This window comes from Lepisosteus platostomus, chromosome 5 (genome assembly GCF_059453375.1).
Source record: "Lepisosteus platostomus isolate fLepPlt1 chromosome 5, fLepPlt1.hap1, whole genome shotgun sequence".
Taxonomy (NCBI): Eukaryota; Metazoa; Chordata; class Actinopteri; order Semionotiformes; family Lepisosteidae; genus Lepisosteus; species Lepisosteus platostomus.
In genome coordinates, this window is record NC_142615.1 from 23,293,598 (window position 1) to 23,307,537 (window position 13,940).

The following is a 13,940-nucleotide window of genomic DNA, read 5'->3' on the forward strand; positions in this document are numbered from 1 at the left end:
GTGGCCCACAGGCAGTGACAGTATCGCTATATTTGGCTGCAGTATATTGTGTTGAGAGCAGCAATAACTTTCCTGCAGAGATGGGAGTGCCTTTAAAACAGCTCTTTCAATCAGACAGAATAACAGGAACTGACCTAAAGTTTCGGCTGTGGATCCATCTCCACATGGGGGAAAGAGACAGTAAAATAGCGATGAAGAAACAGAAAGATTTGTGCTCGCTGCAAAGTAGGAAAGAGGTGGTCAGACACATAAAACAGCTTGGTGATAATTTGCAGCGACAGTTTTATGTTATTTAGTACACGGATTTCTCTTCATGTTCCTTAAGATGTGTAATTTGTATGTTGGTTGTATGAGAACAGTTTCTTCTCAAGTCCTGTCAATTGACAGTGGAGAGCTAGCTGGTGCACATCTTCAAGAAGACTCTCTTTAAGGCAATTACAATTTTCTCGAACAAATCTGTGTCATATATTTTTTAAATAGTTTAGCTAATGAGCAACGAGAGTATAAATGAATTCTCCCAACCTCCATTCGAAGATAAAACTCCATGTGCGAGTCTAAGTTTCCTTGAAGCTACTGATGTTCGTCATTATTGGACATTCCCGGTGATATTGACTAAGGAGCTCAATTTTGACGTGTCGTAGTTCAACATGTGCAAAACACTCGTATCCCCTGCAAATATCGGCAAGGTCAGTGATATTCTCAACAATTTGTGCCATTGCAATTCGTGCAATTCGTGCCATACTTTTTCGAAATGTATTCTGACATGCCAGGATCATAGGGTCATATTTAAAAAACTGGTGCATTAAAATTTCTTGTACTTCAGGATTTTGATAGTCTGTTACATTGTCTTTCACACGGCGGTGTCAGAACTGTGAGACATTTTCATAATCGGGGGGAAGGCCGTAGCAATAAGCAGAAAGTGCAATCACCTTTTCCCAGTGTAAGTCCGTGTTGTGGTGAGTTTTTAAAATTGGTTTGCGATTTTCTGAAATATATTCCACACAAAAATATAATTTGGACAGTCACTATTTGGATATTCCCTTTCAGTGAAGATGTCTACAGTATTCCAGCCGGATTAGTACTGATTGAAGAGAGCCATCTACAGGCGAAAGGTGACATAACATCACAGCAGCACCATTTAAGGTGGAACGAAAAACACGCATAAGAAGCTGGTGAATAAGAAGCTACTGTAACTTCAGCCTCGTAGCAGACCCTGGGAGGCACGCTCAAAATAATCATCTTTCCCAGTACTTCAGAGTCATATTTAGATCGCTTTACTGCAATTTTATTTGATTGATGGGAGATGTGAAGCCATCGAGCCTGTACTGCGCTTTCACATTGAAATTGAAGCCATTTCTCCTGCTTTCTCTCAGTGTCCGGGCTGCAATTGCGTGTAAAGGAGGCGACTTGAAAATGAAACGTGTAATCACCTTACAGAGGGTCTTCACGACGGGGTGCGTCAGCTAGTTCTCCATTATTGTCAGTTTACTGGACTTCTGAAGAAACCTATCTACAACGAAGATACAAACTGCACAGTTTAAGGCACATGAAGAGAAATCTGTTTGCTGATTGACTCAAAAAATGTCGATACAAATAATCTGCCAGGCTGATTTACTTGTCCGACCACCTCCCTCCGTCCCCCTTTGCTGTTAGCACAATTCTTTCAGTTTCTTTTCTTGTATTTTCCTTGCTATTTTAGTGTTCCCCATGTATAGATGGATCCACAACCGAAACCGTTTTCACCCTGTGTTTCTGCATACCTCGCACAGTTCCAGTGGCACAATCGGTCAGCGTGCGGTACTTATACAGTAGTGCACAGCGGAGTCATGCCGAGGTTGTGAGTTCAAGCCTCACCTAGTGTCTTTAGCTACTGAAAGCAACTGTTAAGTTTAGATACTATCAGGTATCTGATGAAGATAAATTAACATCAAACGAAGAAGTAAAGGTTTACTTCGAGTCACAATCAAATAAGGCTCCGCAGCTGAAACATTGTGTTTCCTTCTCTTTTCAGCATGGAATAAACCTTAACTTTTTCCTTTGACGCCCATGCATGCTGACGCAGCTCCCTACTTAAATTACCATCAGCTGTGTATTTCCAGCTGACCTGTACACAAATATATGAGAGAGGTCTACTGAGACGAGAGGAGCACTGAAGAATTGAAAAAGCTCTCGCATTAGACTCTGTGTTTTTGTTGTTCCCCAGATTTGTTTTTAATGTTCTTTTTCTTTTGAAGTTGTTGCGTTTGGTTTTTTTTTTCGTAGTTGTTAGACAACTACCGGGATTTACCTAGGTTCCTGGAAGACTTCTTGTTTTGTGTTTGTTGTATTTTCGGGTTACAACAATTGTTTTTTTCTATTGATAGGACCCCACGCATTACTATGGGAGTAGTTAACATTAGTTCTTACATTGTACAGTACCTGAAATTACCACATAAACTACTACTCTGTTTCCTTTTTTTTTGACAGGCACAAGTGAAGTTTGTTTTTCCTTGCTGCTGATTGGTAGCTACAATGGGTCAATTGCAATAAACTTGTATTCAATAAACTCCGCTGAAATTTGTCAGCAACTCTGTACTAAACCTGTTCTCAATTGCAACAAACCTAAAATAACAGCTGCTGCCCGTTAGATGTTACTGCATTAGGAGTCTAGCTTAAACCAACCCTTCATAGGTTTTAAGCAACTCAGTAGCGGACTAAGCAGAACAATTGATCACATTAGAACCGTCTTGAATGTAATGGAAATAATGGACTCATTAAGTAACAAGGTTATGCACCACTTGCTTGAAAATTATTATTATATTTAACTAAAATTGCTTTCCAGACACCACAAATATTCACAATGAATGTTATCATTACACGTATTTATTAATAAAAGTGTTATTTATTAATAATTAAGTTCCATGTATATCTTTATTAGTAGCTGTATTACAAGTAATGCATATACAGTCTTTATTATAGTTAGTTTTCAGTTATCCTGGGGAGGGAAGAGAATGGAAATTAAGGAAATAAAAATTTAAAGGGCTTTCAACTCTTCAATGTGTTCTGTCATAGCTGTGTGTTGTCATATCTGGGTGTTAATTTAGTATATTTGTTGTATTATTTATTGTGATTTGACACTAAACTTGTGTTTCTCAGGAGAAAGCAGTAATATTTTTTTTTAGTTTTTTGAGGGTACAGAAAATTGTATTGTCTGGCCAAATGTAAGGTTACATTAAGAAACCCTTATTGTTACCTTTTGCAACGTTATTTATTTAAGACGGTTCTTCAGAATAGTGTCCCTTACGTATCTGTGACTGTGGTCCAACAATAACGGTGCTGAAATAGCCGGAATGTGTGGGAAGAAGATGGAGATGGAACAGGAGGCTTATTCAGTCGATAGAAAGGTTGTGTAGGACTGAACACACTACGGTTATGGTACTGGGTTTAAGAGCATTACGATCCTAAAGTCTCCTGATCCGTAATCAGATGCGTTATCCAATGCACCACTGGCCCTTGTACCGCATTCCTCAAGTGCACCACTATGAGCTTGCGCCGCTACAATAATAAATTGCCCCAGTCCAAATTTTCTCAATTAGGTGCACGTTTTCTATGTGTATTTAGTTAAACAGTCTTTCATTTTGTCTGTTTTAAAAATTGCATCTCTTTAAAACAGACAAACGAGTTTATGTGTTGCGCTGAAATTCACACATGAGGGAATTCAAACGAAAGAAATCACAGAAAAGATATCGCGCTTAAAAAGAAATCCAGAGTGGAGATGCTGGTGATAGAAAACGATGCATGAGATGCTTTACCTCTGAACTAAACTCGGCTCTTTAATTGTGTTAGGAAGAGTGAATAGCCAACAGTGTACATTTTAAAAATCAAAGCAAGACAATGAGACACGAAGAGAATTCGGAACACGAGCCTCTCCTTCATTGTTTAATGAGCTTTTAATGAACGCCTAAGTGAAAGACAAATTCACTATTTTCACTTTGTGATTAAAAAACACTTTTATCACATGTTAAGCACTCCTGATGGTGTCGAATAGTTCTCTTTTCTACCCTCATCATTTGAGGATCCCCAGCTAAAATACATTTTTAAACTACAACAAAATTGCAATATTTTGAATACTATTTAAGTTTACATAGTCACATTCCCGTGATATTGACTTAGGCGCTCAACTATTAACTTCTTGTAGTTTGACTTGTGCCAAAAGTTTGAAATCTCTGCAACTATCAGGATGCTTAAGGACATCCAAAGAAACCCCATCACATTTAGGGGAGACGGTGTTGAGGTCAGATTAATTTGAAATGCGTCTCTGGGGACTTTTGATTTACCAACGTTATGTTTAACTGAAGGATACGCTAACTGACTGTGCCATAGAAACTAACGCACATCACCTTTCTTCTACATTCACAGGTTTTTGGCTAAAGACAAAAAAATCTTTTTCGTTTCCTTGCCAGCTGGCAGTAATTCCTCTGCACTGACAAAACAGATGAGTATTTTATCTTTTGCAATTTGTATGGATTTTTTTAAAAACAAGTTGCTCCAAAAATTAAATGAACACTTCCATTAAATTTAATGTAGAAGCATGTTGCTGTCCATAATGATAAACTGTGTGGCAAGACAGGCACCACTGGGACTCAACCCCAGGATCTCCTGTTTACTAGGCAGGCACTTTAACCAACCAAGCCACAGCATTCTCGCATCCTAGTGTTAATCCTGCATCAGCAGGGTCAGCTTGTCGGCACGCCCGTCTCCATTTGGTGGTTTGAGCTGACGTTGCCATGACGTTGCCATTAAATGCGACCGAGAATACTCCAACCAGAGAACTAAGCCATGGCATTGGCATCAAATATCCCTTTTACAGCCACTTGGACACATCTCAATTGCTCTGAGACACCTGCATTCAGTGTGCGCTGAGCCTGCTCGCTGAGCAAAGTGACGAGAAATGGCTTATGTCAAAGGAGTTCAATATGCTTTTTATGTTCAATGGGCTGTCCACTACAGCCGGCACTGAAGCGCAGCACAGGCTCTGTGGTTTGACATCTCACAAGGTAAATGTTGAAATTGTAGGTGGAAGAGGAAAATTACCCTTGAGTATGGGGAAAGAGCCAACTCATGTCCGGAGGGGGATAAAGTGTGTATGGAGGTGGCCTAGTGGTTAAAGCACTCTCCTCTTAGTACATGATACTCTGCACAAGTAGGTTCGAACCCCATCCTCCTCGAGGAAGGGCTTTGACACATTTTGACCTTTTTAAACTTGGTGTGCTTTCGTTTCGTTTCTTCGCTCCTGTACTACAGCAGTAATATTTCTATAGGTGTATGATCATGGTAGGCTGACAGCAGGAACATGTGGCCCACAAACAGTGACAATATCAGAGGTGCCTGCAGTGTGTTGGTTTGTGAGCAATGATAAAATAACTTGACATGGATGCAGGTGTGCCTGCATTAATACAGCTCCATTGAGAGGAAAAAGTAACACAAGAACCAACTTAAATTCAACAGCACGTTTCTGCAGCTGAAAACGGAACCTACTCCACGTGATGATTGAGCTCACAACCTTGGTATGACTCCACTACAAAAGCACCACAACCTGACCAATTGCGCTACTGGAGCAGCACAGCACAGTAGCACATTTTCCTCAGTGCACTCGAACAGTGCTTCTTCCCTAGCCTACCAGCTTCAAGACTTTTTAAAATCGATCAAATATTCATTGGAAAAGGTTTGTCGATGGGTCAGGTGGGAATCACACCCGGATTCACTGCTTGCAAGGCAGCTATGTTCATCATTATACCCAGGACTGGCGCCAGGGGAATGATCTGTAGGGGGGGGTCTGAAATCCTGAGGGGGGCAGTGATATTTTGGTTTAAACGGAGCCGTTGCAACCATCCAAGTGAATTCTCATAAGCATGCCACTGATTAGTATTTCATGTTAAAAGATAACGACAAGCAATCTGGTATTTAGTGATAAAGAACAGTTCCACGTTCATCAGAACTCACGTGATTATTTTTGCCTGGAGCATCAACCATATGTGTTCTTTTTCTCAACAACATCAACGGTAACGAGGATCTGAATCATTAAGAAATCATTGTAAAACCAACAGAAAGTACAAACTTCTATAACTACAGTCCTAGTTATATAACGATTGTAAGTATAAGGATAAACTACTGCAAGCCATTGGTCCACCTGAGCAAATAAGGTCATAATAATGTTGACACCCCAAAACATAGACACTATGTAACGTGCTGTTCCTGGATGGATAGCCCCCTGCACATCAAACAGTCTGATGTAGTAACTGTGAATTCGGGGTTAGTATAGTTATCTGACCATTGACAAAGTACAACTATTTTTTACGGCTCAAGTTAAGTAAGTGAAAGTGTTCAAAAACTTTTTATCCAAACCTTTTATCCAAAACTGAGGGGGGTGGAACTGTTCAGTTGAGGGGGCGATTTTGACATGCCAGTAATATTTTCACAAAACGTCCAAGAGTTACGAAAACACTTACTTTGTGTATAAAGTACATTGTGTACACACTGTACAGATGCAGCCATTCAAAATGGGTGAGGTATTTCGCGGCATACCGCGACGCCCACCGGGGTATCACGCGGTTCACGCTAACTATCCGGCATCGCCTTGTAAAACCGCCAGGGGGAGCTTAACCTCTCATGTACAGCATTTGAGCCTTTAATTTTGAACTGTGTATTACAGCATGTTAATCATCAGTCATTAAAATGTTGGTATATTTTATGAAAGCAAGATTGCTCAGTTGGACAAAAGTACACAACCTACCTTTATCAGAAATATTTATGCATCAAAGCCTTTACTGAAGATATTACTAATAGTATTAATAATGGATGACTTTGGACAAGCTGTATACTCAAAGTATAATTTCTTTAGCACATTTGTACAAGCACTTGGAATCTGTCCAAGCCATACTTTGTCAGGCATTTTGTTTTACTTCAACGGGCATAAAAACTTCCTTGCTTTTAACAGGGCGTTTCATAATTTCTAACTACGAAAATGATTTAAAATGCGACACCTATCATGAAAAGAAAAAAATACACACCACTATTCCATTTCTCCCTAAACATTGTAAGCTTCGAAGTCTTTAACTAACGTGATACCGGAGTCAACAAGCATACTTTTAGAATTTGATTTAAAGGGAATATAATATGGAATCGCGTATCTCAAGAATTTAATAACGGTATGATTATATCCGTGGACTGCGGGAGGGCTGTTTCGCCTGCCTGCTTATGCGAGCTGTCTTGTAGCCTACTGGTCTAGGTGCGTGACTACCAACTGGCAGGTTGTGTGTTCGAATCCAGCTGGTGCTGGACTTTTCATTTTTATTTATTTATTTTTTAATCGCGTAACATAAACATATTACCGTATGCAAACTGTACTGTATACAGTATGTATATGTATATTTAATGTCTTAACTGTGCCCGTTTAATTGAATTAAAAAAAATTATTTAACACGAACATTAAGCTGTTTACATCTTCCGCCTGAGAACAGTCAGCCGTTGCTACCCAACGCAGAATGGTGATTGCCTGACACTATCTGACACCCCTCTGATTGGAGAAAAAAGACGTGCTGGTGTGCTATACCAGGAAGAGGATTTCTTTCTATTCAAAACGTGTATTTTAAAAGTTTAAGAAGTAAAAACCTTACAGCGTACACAGATTTCTAAACTGATCAGGATCGTTATCTTTGTCTTATGCATAATAATGTTCACCGCTCTGTCCAGCAAATTAATAATAAACTTTATTTTATATAGCGTTTTAAACGAATAAGTAATTAGATTGCTCATAAACCTAATCACTTGCTTTTTCTTTTTATTTAGGCTCAGATTTCAACTATAGATCGTATTATTAATAACCATAATAACAACCAACCAAGAAAAACAACAATATAAACATAATGGTGGTGCTGGACCTTCCAGTTTTATTTATTTATTTTTTAATCGCGTAACATAAACATATTACCGTATGCAAACTGTACTGTATACAATATGTATATGTATATTTAATGTCTTAACTGTGCCCGTTTAAGTATTGAATATTCATATCTAATTTTACCACTGAAGGGAAATCTTAACATAAACATACAGTATATGGCTGGTCTCGGTACTTTAAAGAAAAAAATACACACCAGTATTCCATTTCTCCCTAAACATTGTAAGCTTCGAATGAAACCACTAAATAAAGACATAAATATAGAAATCTTAAGATTTGTTTTATTTAATGTTGGTAGCAGGATGAACTGTCAGAGTGTATATTTTGTCGCAAAGTTGCTACAAGATGTTAACAGTGAAAAAGGTATTTAGAAATGAGTTATTTCAAGATGAAAAAGAAAACATACACGAAACATGGTTTCATTACGACCAGAATCGGTCTTGAGATATTTCTAACTTGATTTACAGTATTTGAGAGGTATGTCTTAACACCGATACTACAGTGCTTAAGTACTGCTCATGTATATGTTTCTAGGTTTATATTATGCATTTCATACGGTCAAATTACTTTTGAGCAACTAATAAGAAGCGCGAAACGGTATGCGTTTTAGTATCGTTTTGTGCTGGAACCCGTGGATTGATTAGAGATATCAAGTACATACAAGTCATTTTTTAAATGTTGTAGTTCGTCTTGAAAAAATGTTACGAGTACATCATCTATCAACAATTACACAGGTTCTGTTTCCATATTGCGGATTTTGGTTAGATACAGTATTATCAAATCCAGTGGCGCTGTGTGTTACTTTACTGAGTCCCATGTCACATGGTCTGTGATTGAAACCTGTAAAACCGGTTTAATTCGTCACAGCCAGCACTCTTCAGGTGTGAGGGTCTTCTGCTCAGAATGAAACGCTAAAATGTTTGTGTATATTCTAATGGTAGCAGGGGCAGGGTGTGTGGGAACAGGTTTGGTTGAAATTGCATTGGAGATCTATGTTCTTCACACCTGAAACATTTTCTCTGAAAGGATTTTCTTCGCAGTTTAACCGATCTTGTTACAGCATGTTACAGTTTACTATTATTAACCATATTAATTTTAAGTGCTTAATGTAAAATCTTGTAAAAATATATTTTCATTGTTCAAATATACATTAATATACATTAAGTCTGACTATCATATAATAAGTTAAATACAAAACTAAAGAAAAAATAGGGTTAAATATAATTCAAAATATTTTGCTAACAATGTTAACTGTTTATGAATAATAAAATGTATTAACTAAGGAGTAGGATGGCACAGTTGTTAGTATGTTTTTTGTTTTGTTTCTTTTTCATAAATACAACAGTAGTACCTGATGTCTCAGTAGCTTTCAAAATTAAATTATGCATGCAAACCTGTGAACTAGAAAGATAACTAAGATTTTAATACTAATTAAATGACCGCGGGCACTTTCCACCCCCTCTACATTCTCAGAGTAGAACAGACTAACCTTCTAATGAAAGACGGTCCACCCCCCACGGACAGGAAATGTGCCCACAGGCACTTAAACTTAATATGGTCAGTAACAGTAAACAGTAACATGGTAAGAAGGAGCACGTACAAACGTTTTCGAAATAACCACATGTAAGACTCTGATGCTTAAAATGTTTTGGGAGAAAGTGGAATACTGGTGTGTATTTTTTCTTTAAACTACCAATACCAGCCATATACAGTCTGTAACGTAGGGATTTCTATATGTCTTTATTTAGTGTTTACATTAGTGACAAAGGCTAAACTTTTAGCTTCAGTAACGTGTACATATCTCCCCTTTTTATAAAACGACTTGGTTGAAAACTGTTCCAGAGCCACTGTTGTTTCATCAGTGAAAAGTACATCATGAAATGCCTCTCCCTGTTCAATCAACTGGAAAAAAGAAAAGGAGCATAAAGCTTCTGATTGTCATAAACGATATTCATTTAGGAGCAGCATCAGAGGTATGTTTTTAACTGCACTGCATTGGAGAGAATACCATAGTGTGTTTTTTTTTTTACTCCCTGGCGGAAACTGGCTTCCAGAAGAATCAGTATGGCTCAGAGATTAAATAAAACTTCACAGACATTAACGAAGAGCATAACGCGTGTACTGTATACACTGCAAGTACAGCCCAACTCTCTGCAGGAGTGCTGGCTGTGACGAATTGAACCGGTTTCACGGGTATTTTCAAAGTAGAAGGCGAGATTTCCAGCGAAAGATACCCCCCTCAAAAACCCAGTAAATACAGTACTTACTAGTTAAAGGCTAGGCTCCCGACTACGGTGAAAGGAACCCTTCTTTCATTAGAAGACAATGAACATATTTTAGCCCTGAATGAATTAATAGCAAACATGGTTTACATAAAAGACATTTTTCCAAGAAAGTTTAGCCTTTGTCACTAATGAAACCACTAAATAAAGACATAAATATAAAAATCTTAAGATTTTTAAAATACATGACTTTGCTAAAATTTATTTGAAAATAAAAACAATTACAACCACCAGGGGAGAGAGAGAACAGGGGAGGGATGTAGGTTTTGCATAAGGGGCGGGGCTATGGAAATTAGGTCTGTTTGGGAATGTGTAGTTACATGTTCTGGCTGTTTGTGAATTATCGTTGTTGAGTATGGAGTGTTGAGGTACTGATTTTGTGTAATGCTTTATGTTGAAAATTGAGGTGGATTTTGTTTATGATAAACAGGATAAACTGGGATGGGAGGAAGGTTTGGTTTTGCATAAGGGGCGGGATTATGATAATTGGACGACTTGCGAGAGTAAAATGGTTTGATTATTTGATTTTGTATTGTGGTTGTTATCTATGTTTTTGGTTGGTATTATGTTTATATGGTTGTTTTTGTTGGTTGGTTGTTATTATGGTTATTAATAATACGATCTATAGTTGAAATCTGAGCCTAAATAAAAAGAAAAAGCAAGTGATTAGGTTTATGAGCAATCTAATTACTTATTCGTTTAAAAAGCTATATAAAATAAAGTTTATTATTAATTTGCTGGACAGAGCGGTGAACATTATTATGCATAAGACAAAGATAACGATCCTGATCAGTTTAGAAATCTGTGTACGCTGTAAGGTTTTTACTTCTTAAACTTTTAAAATACAGGTTTTGAATAGAAAGAAATCCTCTTCCTGGTACAGTATGTATAGCAAACCAGCACGTCTTTTTTCTCCAATCAGAGGGGTGTCAGATGGTGTCAGCCAATCACCATTCTGCGTTGGGTAGCAACGGGTGACTGTTCTCAGGCGGAAGATGTAAACAGCTTAATGTTCGTGTTAAATAATTTTTTTAAATTAAAATTCATTCTATACAGCAATCGCATATTTGGGTACCGTTTCATAAAACTTTCATGCTTAAAATGTTTAGGGAGAAATGGAAGACTGGTGTGTATTTTTTCTTTAAACTACCAAGACCAGCCATACACAGTACAGTTAACATACATACAGTAATGTTTATGTTCCTAAATTAATATCGTTTATGACCTTCAGATGCGTTATGCTCCTCTTCTTTTTATGCTCAGCTACTAAAATTTCCCTTTAGTGGTAAAATCCATATAAATATTCAAAACTAAGCAGATTAAAATGTGCACAGTAAAGACATTAAATGATTAAATCTTTGCACTACCAACCAATGCACCACGAGTGCCCCTGTCGGTCATTTTGGCCAGCCAATCACTTGCCCTGCGGTACCCTCCGGTGCCCCGCGGTGGCTTGTGGGTAGGTTACTGTACCACGGGTTTTTACCGCGCATTTTGAATGGCTGCATCTGTAAGTTCACAACGCGAGAAATACTGCTCAATATGGGATCCTGTCCAGGAATATCAGGGCTGTAAGGGGGTCAGATCTATAGATGTAGTAAACACATTAGTGGAGACAGTGTGTCTGTTCTCTGTATGAGAGCCGGACAGGAAGAATAATCTGTGGTCTGGGAAGAAGAGACCCTCGTTGGAAGAGCGACGCTTCTCACAAGAGAGAATGAAAAAAAATCTTTTTCAGGGACGCTGATTTTTCTCCTTGGGGGAATTAAAAGCACTTATGGGGAGTGACCTTGTGGTGCAACGGTAGTGCATCTGATACCACATCAGAAGGTTGTGTGTTCAAATCATGTAGAGATTGGCTGATGTATGTTCAGGTTCAGCTGGTGCCGAACCCGGAAATTATACCATGCAGTTTGGTTTTATCTGTACACCACATAGATAATCTAAATGAAATAACAGAGCAGTACAGAACACGCATTCAGGAAATTACACAGCAAGTCATTTTGAACACGACAAGAGAAAGGGCACACTACACATCCGTGAAACATCACGTCCGACTTTAGAGACAGTTACATCACAGAATGGAAGTTTCAGGCCCCTTTTTCATTACAGGTTCAAACTAACCTGAAAGTTACAGAGTTTTAGGTCACTTTTGTATTAAAAAGTGTCTGAAGCCTGTAAATATAATTTGCCCTTTTTTAAATTGTGGATGAAATCCAATCCCATGTACCAAGACCTTACAGTATATTCATGTTAATTAAAATGACTAACGCTATTGGACATTAGCTGGTGCTTTTTGTAACGATTTGCTATTTCATGCTGGAAAGAAGGAAACCCGACCAACGTTTGCTTTCAGGTGCGGTTCATTCACATAATGGACATCTATTTCTGAGTAGCCTGATTTAAAAACACACGAACCCGGTAGAAGTCGAACCTACAATCTCACGATGCAAAATCAGACGCGTTATCCATTAAACCACTGGCCAATCATGTAACTGAATTGCACCATGGTAAGTTCAGCGCTGCAACTAGTAATACACCATCCCATCTAAAATTTCTAAGTGAGAAACGTGTTTTCTACATTTTTATCAGTTTTAAAATATCATCTCTTTAATACAGACAAAGGGTTTGTGTGTCACTTTGAAATTCTGAAGAATTTAGAATTCAAAGAAAAAGATGTTTTCTTGAACAACGCAGTGAAATTATGACATCTTTCACTCTACTTCTCTCTTGTAGTAAAGCAGACCTTGCAGTGTGAGCATTTACTCCAGTAAATTAGGTCATGTATCATGTTAAATCACTTCTTCAAAACAAAACATTTCCTGGTGCACGTTTTCTCCATGAAAAAAAATACATTTTTCCCTTACATGATTTCTCGTTTTTTTTTTTCCATCAGAGTACAGAAAGAAGAAAAAAGGGAAAAGCAGTGTCGCAAAAAAACTCCATCGCCCTTGGGAGATGTCAAGCTCATCGGATATGAAAAGTGCCCAATAAAAGCAATTTCTCTTCATTTATCTTGGCTTCAGGGCTGCTATTGTGTGTAGAGGAGGCAACTTGCTCAGCCAGCAGACTCAGCGCTTACTGAATACAGGTATGTTTTGAGTGTCATGCTGATCGTCTTATAAATGCAAAAGAAACTTTTAAAGCTGATAAAGTAATTTGCATGTGGCTACAACATCCCTGGAAGAGAGATTTTATCAGTTGCACATAATCGATATTTTTTACTTGTTGTTCAGCACTGGAAATCTATTTTTTTAAGTTTTCTTAAGAAGATCTCATGAAGTATTGCCAGGACCTACCTTTAGCACTCAATAGCGATATTAATGGAGTAGAAATGTAAGATAAATTGATGATCTGAGCTAAAATAGTCCTTACGCGCCTCCTGTAACAGTGTTCGTATTCATAGCAAGTAATATTCTTTTTCAACCCCAAACGTTGCTATTGCATTAAGCTTTGTGCGACCATTGGAGGTTTCGGTAGCTTCTGGAGAGCGCACTTTTCCAAACTGAAACCTATAAGAACATTATTCAAGGTACACCATGTCCCAGAATCGTTCATCGGGACTAGGATTAATATCAATGGAAAGTACTTCAAGATTTAACTGAAATATTAAAAGAGTAGGAAAGCATTTAAAATAGAAAAAATCAGTTCAGATGATATTTAATTTTTGAGAAATGGGCACATACTGTACATCAGCTCAGTGAGCAGTGCGAGGTGCT